Source organism: Panthera onca, chromosome B2, assembly GCF_046562875.1.
Source record: "Panthera onca isolate mPanOnc1 chromosome B2, mPanOnc1 haplotype 2, whole genome shotgun sequence".
Lineage (NCBI taxonomy): Eukaryota > Metazoa > Chordata > Mammalia > Carnivora > Felidae > Panthera > Panthera onca.
In genome coordinates this window covers 32,786,679-32,798,792 of record NC_138343.1, presented here as the reverse complement: position 1 = coordinate 32,798,792, position 12,114 = coordinate 32,786,679, and the positions used below count along the sequence as shown (strand labels likewise).

At 49.1% G+C, this 12,114-nt stretch overlaps 2 long non-coding RNA genes across 4 annotated transcripts in view; one reads left to right on the top strand and one right to left on the bottom strand.

Moving 5' to 3' along the window:
• LOC132666953 (uncharacterized) overlaps positions 1–12,114 on the top strand; it is a 55,506-nt gene that overhangs the window by 31,371 nt on the left and 12,021 nt on the right. For all 3 annotated transcript variants that reach the window (XR_013555595.2, XR_009604918.3, XR_013555594.2), the window contains 3 exons: positions 6,160–6,309; positions 8,352–8,504; positions 10,520–10,687. This is a non-coding gene — a long non-coding RNA (uncharacterized LOC132666953). The remainder of the gene's footprint in view (positions 1–6,159; positions 6,310–8,351; positions 8,505–10,519; positions 10,688–12,114) is intronic.
• Positions 4,371–8,357, bottom strand: LOC144616370 (uncharacterized). The gene is made up of 3 exons (XR_013555596.2): positions 8,156–8,357; positions 5,831–5,976; positions 4,371–5,280 (listed from the first exon to the last, which is right to left on the bottom strand). It is a non-coding gene; the product is annotated as an uncharacterized LOC144616370 (long non-coding RNA).

Genomic DNA, 12,114 nt, shown 5'->3' with positions numbered 1-12,114 from the left:
CAGTGAATGAAGAGAGCTTTCCTGGAAGCTGCTAACAATTCAACTTTATGTCTCAGGGGCCATAATTACACCGCTGCTCACTCAAAATCCAATATTACTGCAATGCTGGGAGATGATTCTCTGCGGGTCTCTCATGTTTCTGCACACCTCTCAAAGAGGTGTGTACAGCAAACAGCCTTAAAGGTAGCGTTTTCGTCCAGGTCAAAGGGCAAGTTTGTTAAGATCTGGTTTTGAAAGACTCAGGTTCCCCGGGTCCCCCCGGGTGGCTCAGTTGGTTGAGGGTCCAACTCTTGATTTTGGCTCAGGTCATGATCCCGGGGTCGTGGGATTGAGCCCCGCCTGGTCCTCCACGCTGGGCATGGAGCCTGCTTGAGATTCTTTCTCTCTCCCTTTGCACCTCTCCCCTGCTCACACTCTCTCCCTTGAACCCTCTAAAATAATAAATAAATAAATAAATAAATAAATAAATAAATAAATAAATGGAAAGTTTCAGGTTCCCTAAGCTCGGGGTTCCTCTCCTATAACATAACCCACTGCAGTCACATGGCCACCCCTTACTGCAAAGGAGTTGAGAAATGCAGTCTTTGGCCAGCTGAAATTTCCATTTCTATGGAAGAAGGGAGAATGGATATGGGGGCAATCGGCAGTCTCTGCCATAGTTACTCCAACAAAACTGTGGTTCCGTGAGGAAGTCAGGAGGAATGATGTTGGAGAGGCGACAAGAATGGCTACACAGAAGGGTTGGTGTCCTGGCCCCACTTTACAGATGAGGAATTGAGTTCTAGTCAGGGAGGTGTCGGGGCCAGATCTGCTGACCCCTGACTTCAGGTTTTCTCATCATATCCCTGCTTCTGCATCAGTACAGGTCAGGGAAGGTCACGGCAGGGAAGGCCTTCTCTCTCTCCTCAAAACACTCAATCCCCTTGGCTTCCACGAGAGCTCTGCCTTCTGTTCGTCTCATCTTTGGTCTTGCTGTTTCCTTCTCCACTTTCTCTTCCCAGCCTGTCACTGATGGGATTACCAAGGCTCAGCCTTTGCCCTCGCGCCTGTGTGTGTTCCTTTGGCCTGTGGCATTACTAGCATCTCGTCACCATAACCCCCTCACTCCTGTCTGCCCTTTGGACCGCTCTTTGTGCTCTGGACTTGTGTAGGCAACTGCCCGCCAACATCCCCACTGGGATGTCTTAAAGGCACCTCAGACATCACAAGTGCAAACTGACCTCGCTCGGTCACCCACAAACTTACTTCTCTTCCACTCTGGTCTTGGCATCTTCGACATCTCCTCTCCCTCTTCTTCTGCATCCACTCCACCCCCACACCACTGTGCCTGGACCGTTGCTGGAGCTTCCTCCTGCCTCCCTGAAGCCACCCTGACTGGCCAGCCACTCCTTACCATCCTAAAGTGAAGGTAGGACACTATTCTTGCTCTTAAAACCTTCAATGGCTATTATTACTTTTAGGAAAAAGGCCAACATTCTTTTCGTGGTGTGGCAGCCATGTGCCCATCCCCCATGATCAATTCTTTCCTTCATTTTTAAAAATTTATTGGGGGCACCTGGGTGGCTCAGTCAGTTGAGTGTCTGACTTCAGCTCAGGTCATGATCTCGCGGTTCGTGAGTTCGAGCCCCGCGTCGGGCTCGGTGCTGACAGCTCAGAGCCTGGAGCTGCTTCAGATTATGTGTGTGTGTGTGTGTGTGTGTGTGTGTGTGTGTGTGTGTGTGTGTGTCTGCCCCTCCCTGTTCATGTTCTGCCTCTCTCTCTCAAAAATAAACAATAAAACATTTAAAAAAATTATTTATTTATTTATTTATTTATTTAAATTTTTAAGCGTTTATTCATTTTTGAGAGACAAAGAGAATGCAAGCCGGGGAGGGGCAGAGAGAGAGACAGAGACAGAGAGAATCTGAAGTAGGCTCCAGGCTCTGAGCTATCAGCACAGAGCCTGACATGGGGCTCAAACCCATGAATCATGAGAGAACTGTGAGATACTGACCTGAGCTGAAGTCAGATGCTCTACCGACAGAGCCACCCAGGTGCCCCTTTAATTTATTTTTTTAAATTAATTAATTTTTAAATTTATATCCAAGTTAGCATATAGTGCAACAATGATTTCAGGAGTAGATTCCTTAATGCCTCTTACCCATTTAGCCCATCCCCCCTCCCACAACCCCTCCAGCAACCCTCAGTTTTTTCTCCATATTTATGAGTCTCTTCTGTTTTGTCCCCCTCCCTGTTTTTATATTATTTTTGTTTCCCTTCCCTTATGTTAATCTGTTTTGTCTCTTAAAGTCCTCATATGAGTGAAGTCATATGATATTTGTCTTTCTCTGACTGACTAATTTCACTTAGCATCATACCCTCTAGTTCCATCCACGTAGTTGCAAATAGCAAGATTTCATTCTTTTTGATTGCCAAGTAATACTCCATTGTATATATATACCACATCTTCTTTATCCATTCATCCGTCGATGGACATCTGGGCTCTTTCCATACTTTGGCTATTGTTGAAAGTGCTGCTATAAACATGGGGTGCATGTGTCCCTTCGAAACAGCACACCTGTATCCCTTGGATAAATGCCTAGTAGTGCAATTGCTGGGTCATAGGGTAGTTCTATTTTTAGTTTTTTGAGGAACCTCCATACTGTTTTCCAGAGTGGCTGCACCAGTTTGCAATCCCCCCAGCAATGCAAAAGAGATCCTCTCTCTCCACATCCTCGCCAACATCTATTGTTGCCTGAGTTGTTAATGTTGGCCATTCTGACAGGTGTGAGGTGGTATCTCATTGTGGTTTTGACTTTCCTTCTTTGTTTTTTGAAGATATTATTTTACTTTATTTTATTTTATTTTTTTGAAAACGAGAGGGCGCGAGTAAGTGAGGAACAGAGAGAGGGAAAGAATCCCACAAGGGGTAGAGAAAGAGGGAGAGAGAGAGAGAGAGAGAGAGAGAGAGAGAGAGAGAGAGAGAGAGAAAGCAGAGCTCCAGCTCATCAGATGCAGGGCTCGAATTCATGAACCGTGAGATCATGACCTGAGTAAACTCAAATGACTAACTGACTGAGCCACCCAGCCATCCTTAAGATTTTACTTTTAAGTAATCTGTACACACAATGTGGGGCTCAAACTCACAACTCCGAGATCAAGAGTCTCACACTCCACCAACTGAACCAACCAGGCGCCCCCATTCTTTCCTTCTTTAGAAAGAGCATCCTTGCTTATAGCCAGGCACAAAGCCATTTATGTAGACTCCATTTCCCAGCCTCCCTTATAGCTGGGATGGGCCAAATGATTAAATCATGACTGACTGGATACAGGCAGGTGTTGGGTTCTAATGTGTGTGTGGGGGGGGGGGGCGGGGAGGGCTTCCTTTGCCCCTTTTCTTTCCTGCTGACTAGAATGTATACATGATGGCTGAGACTCCAGCAGCCATCTTGGACCATGAGGAGGAAGCTAATACTGGGGCCAGTAGAGCAATAAGACAAAAGGGGCCTGGTCCCTAACACTGCTATGCACACACCTGCCAACCTATGGGCTTTTCTTATGGGAAACAGAAATAAAATGTGATCTAAGTTAAATCACTTATTTTGGTTTTTCTCAGAGTCCAACCAAATCCCATTCCAATCACATGGCCCCTACCACCCTCTGGAGTCTCAGCTTGTGGCCCTTCACCTTTGCTCACTCTGCTCTAGCCATAGTGCCGGTTTTGAGTTTTTCCTCTGCTGTGATGCAGGGCCTTTGCACATGTTCTTCTCTCTGCCCAAAGCATGCTCTTTTCCTGGCCATCTCCAACTCACCCTTCAAGCCTTAGCTGGGGTTTCACTTACTCAAGGGAAGCCTTTCCTGACTGCAGAGGCATACTTAGAGTATTTGATATCCAGAGTAGATTTTTTTTTTTAAAGATATCCCTCTTCTATACGTGATTTTCTTTTTTTTTTTTTTTTTTTTTCCAATGTTTTTTATTTATTTTTGGGACAGAGAGAGACAGAGCATGAACGGGGGAGGGGCAGAGAGAGAGGGAGACACAGAATCGGAAACAGGCTCCAGGCTCCGAGCCATCAGCCCAGAGCCTGACGCGGGGCTTGAACTCACGGACCGCGAGATCGTGACCTGGCTGAAGTTCTTTTTTTTTTTTTTTTTTTTTTTTCCAATGTTTTTTATTTATTTTTGGGACAGAGAGAGACAGAGCATGAACGGGGGAGGGGCAGAGAGAGAGGGAGACACAGAATCGGAAACAGGCTCCAGGCTCCGAGCCATCAGCCCAGAGCCTGACGTATACGTGATTTTCAATAATAATCATGACATGAATAGCAACCGTGACCAATAAAAAATGCAGTGCAAAATTTCTTTTATTGAATTTCATACATATAATCATAGTAAAAAATAAAACCAATATTATAGTACAATAAAATGTTTTAAGCAATGGATTAATACCTTTTAATCAATGTATTTTTTGAGGAAAGGGAAAAATGTCTATTTACATCTATTGTGGTAATAAATGATAACACTGCATTTTCTGTTTTCTAGCCTTCTGCAGACATGTCAGACTGTCGAAACTGATCTTTGCAGGGCGCCTGGGTGACTCAGTCGGTTAAGCAGCCAACTTTGGCTTGGGTCTGATCTCATGGTTCATGAGTTCGAGCCCCACATGGGCTCACTGCTGTCAGTGCAGAGCCAGCTTTGGATCCTCTGTCCCCCTCTCTCTCTGCCCCTGTCCCCTCCACCCCCCACCCCCCACCCCCCCGTGCTCTTTCTCAAAAATAAATAAAAAACATTTAAAAAACCCTGATCTTTGCATATTTTTAAAAATGTTTATTTACTTTTGAAAGAGAGGTGTGGGGGGGGGGGCAGAGAGAGAGAGGAAGACAGAGAATCCGAAGCAAGCTCCAGGCTCAGAGCTGTCAGCACAGAGCCTGATGCGGGGCTTGAACTCACAGACTGCGAGATCATGACCTGAGCCGAAGTCGGACACTTAACTGACTGAGCCACCTGGGCTCCCCTGATCTTTGCATATTTTTATGTTCAAGAAGTAGCTCAGATTGATCAAATTTATCAATTTATCTTTGATCATAATTAACCAAAGAATATTTTCAATTAATTTTTATTTGGAAATGTTCTTTCTCACCCGAAGCAATAGACACACAAATAATTAGGGAGAGCCTTAAACATAAGGATGTTTGGTGGAAATTCAGAAAAAATCCATTTTCAACAAGAAATTCCAGAAATTGCGGTATTGTCCACATGTAGTTCTTCAGGATTGATTCTAGCAGCTCTCAGATAACTTCCCTAAGTTGAAAAATTTTAAACAAATAAGAACTCCAAATGGTCACATAGAACTATGCTACCAATGTTTATTCCAAACGGACTGTTTAAATGAAGGACAGTGCAACAGGGATTCGAGACACAACATTCCTCTGAAGTGAGCATGAACAATTCTGCATCCACATGACCGCGGGTAGCTGGTCCCGGGAGTGGCTCAATGACTGGGAATTGTCCCAATTAATTTCCAAGCAGAATACAATGTTTTTTAAGGGATAAGTAATGAAAATGTACTAATTTGAAACTTACATGTATATTACTAAAAATTAACAGTAATGGAAACAATCGTTGAGGTCTTAAACCAACAACAGAACCTAGGGGGAGGACACTGTTTAGAATTGCTGGTATGCAGTGATAATAAAAAGCAGACTCACTTTTAGTGGGTTCTTATTGTTTTAAAATTTGGTACTGACGACACCCCTTCTTGCTGCCTGCATCGGGGCGGATGCTCCCTCCCCCCACCCTCGGGTGTCCTCCTCGGTAAGGCTCCTTCCATGTCCCTTTGAGAGGCACTTACCTTAATTACATGTGCGTCTGTGTCATGACTTTGTCATCTGCTCCCCGCTAGCTTGTCTGCTCCTCGCGGGCAGTCACCATCCTGCTCGTGGCTGTGCCCCAGGTCCCCGCCAAGTACTCGGCGCCCACTAGGGCCCCAGCACACAGCTGTTGAACAAATGTAGGTGAGGAACCTGGTGCAGAGTATATACTCAATAAAGGGTAACTACATTCACTGTTTCCTGCAGCGTGTTTAGAGCCTGAAACGTAATAAATGTTTGAATGCCGCCACATTTAACATCAGGAAAATGCTGCCTGACTTTTGAAGCATGGATTTTATCTTCCCCAAAGGTCATTCTCGGAGGGCAGCAGTCACATCCCCTTCATCTCTGGGATCCCTTGAACACCAGCAGAGGGTCTGATACAAAATAGGAGCCGATGAATATCCAATCAGCAGAGTTTATTGAGGATCTACTACACACCAGGAATATTCTTTCATGGGTATGGTTTCTACCAGTTACAACCTCCCGGGGTGGGCACGAGTGCTTTCGCTTTACAGATGAGGACAGTGAGACCCAGAGAGGTTAGACGACTTGCCCAAGATCACACAGCCAGTAAGTGCAGAACCAGCTTTATTCCAGGTCTGCCTGGGCTCTAAAGCTCCTCTTCTTTCCAGGCCTCCTGGTTCCCCAACAGGGTGTGTGGGCCGGGAGGGAGGTGGCTGCAGTTCAGGGGTAGATTGGGTGGGGGTGGGGAGCCTGTCCTTCTTCAGGCTGCAGGAGCCTGGGCTTCAGGTTAGGAGTGTGCCAGGTCCCTGGGATGACTCCTGGCCCCGCACAGTGGTGAGCACTTCTGGTCCTTCCATGGGGTTGAGGCGCCCCTGCACAGATGGGGTGGCCCTGGCTGAGGGTTTGGGGCTGAGTGGCAGACGTGAGCTCCACTGTCAGTGAGCTCCCACCACCGAGAGCTGTGCAGCCTGGGAAAGGAAGGTGGAGAATGGTTGGTAATAGGAGCATCCCTGTACAAGATTAGAAATACTAAGTCTGGCCCAGAGCTGGGCACAGGCAGAATTGGGCACCCGAGGTGCTCTGCCAACGACAAGGTCTTCTATTTCTCCTCCATGTTCTATTCCCTTACTCTCCCTTTTACGATCCAGGAGGAACACGGCTCACCCCAGGGGTTCTGTGGGGAGGGTGGGCTGCACACCTGATGGGGGCACCTTCAGGACCCCGGATATTGCTGGTGCACGCGTCCAGCCTCCAGGTCGCCCTGGACCGAAGCGGTCCCTAGGCTCCTTCCACGAGGATGTCCCGACAGCTGCCCCGCTTCCCCCGCCTCCTCTCCGGCCCGCGGCCCACCGGCCAGGCTCTGCTGTGAACCGAGGCCCGGGTGCGGACGAGCCGAGGGGACCCCGGCCGGCGCGGAGAGAGGAAGAGCTATGAAACCGGGCTGGGGCTGGGTTTGGGCGTCTCAGGCGGTTTCCTGGCGCCACCTCGTGGCTGTGGTCGGCGTTGCCGCGCCTGCTCTGAAGGGGCTCCAGGCTCGGGGCGTCTGGCTGGGGTTGGGACACTTTGGGCTCTTGGGCTGTGACACTGAGGCGAATCCCCACCTCTGTTCCTGTTCTTTGAGGACGAAACAAGGCTCCGAGGACCCCTGAGGCCTGTGGCAAGCGGAAGGGTGGGGAAGGAAGCACTGAGGGGTCCAGTCTAGAGAGGCAGGGATTGGGGGTGACCCTCCCTGGGGCTCAGGAGGGGAACAGTGCCCCACTACCTGCATGATAGCTCTCTTGACCACGAGTCTAATCCCATAACCTTTCTAGATGTTCATGTGTGGCCCAGGTGAGATAACCTGGGTTGGAGAGGGCATCGTCCACTCTCTCCTGATCACTGAGGGCAGGTGCGGGGAGCTGGGGCCACAGCCCAGGTCCCAACTCTTGTCTGGGACCAGAACTCAGGGTGTGGCTGCGGAACAGAGACAAGTTCCCTGGGCCCAGCCTGCTCACCTGTGGGGCTTCCAGCTCCGAGGCAGCTCCCGTGTCAGCACGACTGTGTCCATCCATTGCCCCGAGACATCTCCAGGCCCAGCAGCCAAGGGCAGCAGGGCAGCAATGTGGGAGACCCTGGGCCCCGCAGGACTCCTCACAATACCAGGACCCTCGCCAGCAGTGCCCACGGCTGCTCTGGTGCTCAGGGAAGTCCAGGAATGCCCTTTGGGAGAGGGTGTGGCCATCTATTGGACTGCTCTGCCTTAAAGCCCCCACGGTCCAGGGGTCAGCCCTGTAGCTCACCTGGCTGGCTTGACTTCTTGCAAACTCCCGCCTCAAACTTTCCATTTTAGGTGCACTCACCTATGTTCCTTTGCATACCAGCTTCTGGGACTTCATGACTTCTGGGCACATTCTTCTCTCCACTCTTTAATTTCTGCCTCAATCAAAAGAAAATCTTAGAAAATTTTATCAGGCAGGATTTGCACGTGCAGAAATGAAAATGGTAGTCAGTATACAAAGTAACAGAAGCCCGAGAAGGGCTGTCTATTTTTGGCAGGTGACGGCTTCCAGGGAAGGTCAGCTGAACAGAGCCTCTGGTCACAGTCTGCCTTCGGCTCTCCTGAGAGGGGACTGGAGCCTCTTCTGGAGAAGCCGGTGAGGTTATGAATGGGTCCTGAAAACCTGGGGCTCCCAGCAAGTCGATGGCGAGGTCTGTGCCTGTGTGTATGTGTATGTGTGTATGTGTATATGTGTGCCAACGTATATGGGGGGAGTGGGCTCCTCTGGATTTCTGCTTCTCAGTTGCCACTTGTTCAATCATGAGGTCAAAGCATGAGGGTTCCCAGCTGACAGAGGTGGTTGTGCCTGGGGGAGCAAGAGGAAACTCATCAGCAAATGATCAAGAGCATGTGGAAGCTGGGCCAGGCTGCCCTTTTCCCTATGTCATATTTTCTATAGTCAACACTCACTATTTTACCTAGGGGCGTATAGACTATAATTTATTTTATTTTATTAAAACAATTTTTTTAATGTTTATATTTATTTTTGAGACAGAGAGAGACAGAGCATGAGCGGGGTGGGGGGTGGGGGAGCAGAGAGAAAGGGAGACAGAGAATCTGAAGCAGGCTCCAGGGTCTGAGCTGTCAGCACAGAGCCCGATGCGGGGCTCGAACCCACGAACCATGAGAACATGACCTGGGCCAAAGTTGGACGCTCAACCGACTAATTTTATTTTTTTATTTTTTTTTTTTTTTAAATTTTTTTTTTCAACGTTTTTTATTTATTTTTGGGACAGAGAGAGACAGAGCATGAATGGGGGAGGGGCAGAGAGAGAGGGAGACACAGAATCGGAAACAGGCTCCAGGCTCCGAGCCATCAGCCCAGAGCCTGACGCGGGGCTCGAACTCACGGACCGCGAGATCGTGACCTGGCTGAAGTCGGACGCTCAGCCGACTGCGCCACCCAGGCGCCCCCCGACTAATTTTATTTTAAAAGACAGCAGAGGTATCTCATGTGATCTGGCTGCCCTCTCTCTGCCGGGTGCTCGGCTGGGACCCTGGGCTCTCCCTTCACCCTTCCCGATGTCCTTTCCCCTCCACTGTGATGGGCCCCCTTCTGTACCCCACATCATCCATGGTTTACCCCTTCCTATCGGTGGGACACATCCCCTAACTTCCTGAGAAGGGCTGGTGGGAGGGAACCCTTTCAAGAATGTCTTTAGTTTACTCTCACGTTTGATTGCTACTTTGGCTGGCTCCAGAATTCTGTGTGGGAAATCACTTTCCTTCAGAATGTTGAAGGCGACGAGGCGTTGGCTTCTTGTATCTAAGGTTGCAGTAGAGCGGTCGGAAGCCATTCTCGTTCCCGACCCTTTTTAGGAAAGTGACCTATTTTTCCTCTTTGAAAGCTCATAGAATATCCCTGTCTGAAACATCATGATGATGGGCGCTGGTGAGGGTCTATTTTTGTCCATTGTATTGGCACCTGACAGGCCATTTTAGTCTGGAAACTCCTATCCCTCACTTCAGAGAAATGTTCTTGAATGCTTATCTTTTTTTTTTTTTTTTTTTTAATTTTAGAAACAGCTTTATTGCGATAAAATTCACACACCATACAACTCACCTATTCAAAGCGCACAACTCACTGGCTTTTAGTATATTCACCAAGTTGTGCACCCACTACCACAATTGATTTTAGAACATTTTCATTACTCCACAAAAGATAGCCTATACCTCTTAGCTGGCACCCTTCCCTCATTCCCCCATCTCCTCAGCCCTGGGCAACCACTCATCTACTTTCTGTTTCTTTCATTAAAAAAAAAAAAGAAGAATTTATTTTTTAAGTCATCTATCCACTCAACCTGGGGCTCGAACTTACATGCCTGAGATCAAGAGTCGCACGCTCCACTGACCGAGCCAGCCAGGTGCCCCTCCTTTACGTTTTGATAGATTTGCTTATTCTGGACATTTACATGTAAACGGAGCCATACGATATATGGTCTTTGTGTCTGGCATGGCTTCAAGATTCATCCTGATATTTCGTGCTGACATTTCATTTCTTTTTATGGCGGAATGATATTCCATTATATGGCTATGCCACCTTTTATTTCCCCATTCGTCAGCTGATGGACATTCGAGTTGCTTCCGCGTTTTGGCTTTCTGATCAAATAATTTCCATCTTTCTGTTTTCTGTCTCTTTCTGTTCCCTCCTCTGCACTTCCTGCAGTTTGGGTGCTAACTTTCCTGAATGGGTCTTCCATTTGAGCAGGAGGAGATAGACGTTGGAGGGGGGACAGCGGGCAGAGAGAAAGGGCAGCCCGCCCTCCACTGTTTGGCAAATGTGTGTTTACCATGAGCGGACGCAGGAGCCTTGCCAAGGCCGAGGCCTCCACAGGTAAAGGGAGTCTGAAAGCATGGGGACCTGGGGTCGGAAGGAGCCGTAGGAGAAGGGATCCCTCCATCAGACTCCAGGCCCCCGGCAGTGCCCCTGAAGAAAGTTCACCTGCCCCCCGGGACAGAGCAATGTCCCCTGGCACATCATGGTCTTGGTGTACCAGAACTGCCTCCCTTTGGGAGAAAAGACTGTCCCTTCCCACTCGCCTCTTCCCTGATGTCCTATTCTAGTGGTTTGGGGATGGTCACTTCCGGGCTATTGAGCTGCCCCTCTGGGGAATGAGACACTTGCTAGATTCCCCCTCTTTCGGGCATCCCTCCCAGATCACCTTGGAGCCCTCTTCTTGATGGGTCTGCAGTGGGGGCCGCGGTGCAGGTGGGAACTGGCAAAGAGGGAGATGCCTCAACATCACTTTGCGCTGGGCTGGGGGTGGGGCTGCCCGCTGTCTTCTCACGGGGCGGGGGGGGGGGGTGGGGGGGGACCCTGGGGGCTGTTTGCTCTGGGAGCAGCTTTAGAACAAAGGAGTAGAGTGCGCAGTACCTGGTTTTCCTGGTTTTGCAGCTTTAGCAATTCCAGGGCAACAGGGAAGTCCCTCTCCATATCCTGGGCCTGCAGCCGGGCTCCTCACGGTCCAGCCCGCACACAGGTCTCTGGGATTTTGCCTGAGATTCTGCATCTCTAACAAGTTCCCAGCTGAGGCCTGTGCTGCGGGTCTGGGGACCACACTTTGAGAAGCAAAGCTTTAGATAATGTTGAGGGGCGTTCTGGGAAGAGCGGTATTACCTCAATCCCTAAAATCATAGTGGCTTAAACAAGTTAGAATTTCCTTCTCTCCATGGTCAGAAAGACCAAGGGTGAGCTTTTCAAGGCTGGTAGGCCAGCTGCACAAATGTGAGGGACCCAGGTTAATTCTCTCCTGTTGTTTTATCATCCTTAACATGAAGTAAAGTTACTTTCTCAGGGTCACACAGCCAAGATGTGGCAGAACTACTGTTTGAACCCACATCTTCTGGCTTTAAATCCCATGGTCTCGGGGCGCCTGGGTGGCTCAGTCAGTTAAGTGTCAGACTTCGGCTCAGGTCATGATCTTGAGGTTTGTGAGTTCAAGCCCTGCGTCGGGCTCGGGCTCTGTGTTGACAGCTCAGAGCCTGGAGCCTGCTTGAATTCTGTGTCTCCCTCTCTCTCTGTACCTCCCCTGCTCATGCTCTGTCTCTCTCTCAAAAATAAGTAAAAGATTTAAAAAAATAATTTAAAAAAGTCCCATGGTCTCTGCTCAGCCTTGTGTGATGAGTGATGGGCGGCCATCTAGGACATGCATCCAGTAGGAGATCGTGGTCGTGGGGCATCAGGAGCAGGTGATTGTCAGGGATCCAGGCAGTGCCGGCAAGGCCTCTGATCAGATGAGCAATGGCTGGGTCCTGGGGACA